Source organism: Chiloscyllium plagiosum, unplaced genomic scaffold (genome assembly GCF_004010195.1).
Source record: "Chiloscyllium plagiosum isolate BGI_BamShark_2017 unplaced genomic scaffold, ASM401019v2 scaf_2343, whole genome shotgun sequence".
NCBI lineage: Eukaryota > Metazoa > Chordata > Chondrichthyes > Orectolobiformes > Hemiscylliidae > Chiloscyllium > Chiloscyllium plagiosum.
In genome coordinates this window covers 1-1,016 of record NW_025208975.1, presented here as the reverse complement: position 1 = coordinate 1,016, position 1,016 = coordinate 1, and the positions used below count along the sequence as shown (strand labels likewise).

Genomic DNA, 1,016 nt, shown 5'->3' with positions numbered 1-1,016 from the left:
ACTACAACTGCTAAATATAAACAAACACTCTGACATGATCCTCTGGTTTTAATGTAAACCATACTCCCATATAGTAGGTACCATTTAAATAAGTTAATAGATACAAGCCTTGAGCAAATCCAGCCTCCAGCCGGGCCCCCCGCTTCTTGGAGCTCGGAGAGGGGTTCCCACTCATTCATTCAACAGGAGGCGGCTCAATTTATTGTAATGGGCACAGAGGGTACGGTGGTCGTGTATCATGTTGAGGAGGAAGCTGTTTCGTCTCATTCAACAGAAGAGGACCTATTTACTAGAGTTTTGTTTGTAGTGCAGCTGTCGTCTCCCAGAGAGCCCTGAGGCTCAGGTTCAAATCCCACTGCTCCAGTGTGTGTAATAACATTACTGCCCAAGCCACGTGCCAATTGGCATAGGGATAAGAAAATAAGGGAAGTAAACACGTCAACCTGTTCAATGCTATCTCCAATCATTTCACTTCCTGTCTATTCGTACTACAGGGAGCCCAGCCTCGTTTCACGAAGGTTCTTTTTGAGAAGTTTAATCGGGCATTTTTGCACAAGTCAAGTTAAGAAAGCCGGGATCTCTCGCAAGACTGCGCGGTGGACAACAATTGTAATTCTCGGCGGGGAGGCTGAATTATGAATTCACTAACAGCCTCCCCTCAGCGATGGCGCAACCCACGCCAACGCCTGTCTCTGTGGCGCAATTGGTCAGCGCGTTCCGCTGTTAACCGCGAGGTTGGTGGTTCGAGCCCACCCGGGGGCGATGTGTTCGCTGCTTTTCCTTGCCTTCAACGCCGTGCGCTTTTCAATGGGTCAGGAAAAAGTTCTCCAAACGGAAATCTTGTCCACAAAGGGGTTTCTGAATTGAATTAATGTCAAACGAAAGCGACTGCGGATGCTGAGAAGCCGAGACAAAAAGAGAAACTCGGTAGGTTGGACAGTACCTGTCGGAGAAAACAGAACTCTGAAATGTTGTCTCTGATCCTCTTTCCACAGATGTTGCCTGACCTGCTGAGT

At 48.0% G+C, this 1,016-nt stretch overlaps 1 non-coding gene across 1 annotated transcript; it reads left to right on the top strand.

Moving 5' to 3' along the window:
* The first annotated feature begins 688 nt into the window (after window positions 1–688).
* On the top strand, window positions 689–762 carry trnan-guu. The gene has a single exon. It is a non-coding gene; the product is annotated as a tRNA-Asn (tRNA).
* The last annotated feature ends 254 nt before the right edge of the window (window positions 763–1,016 follow it).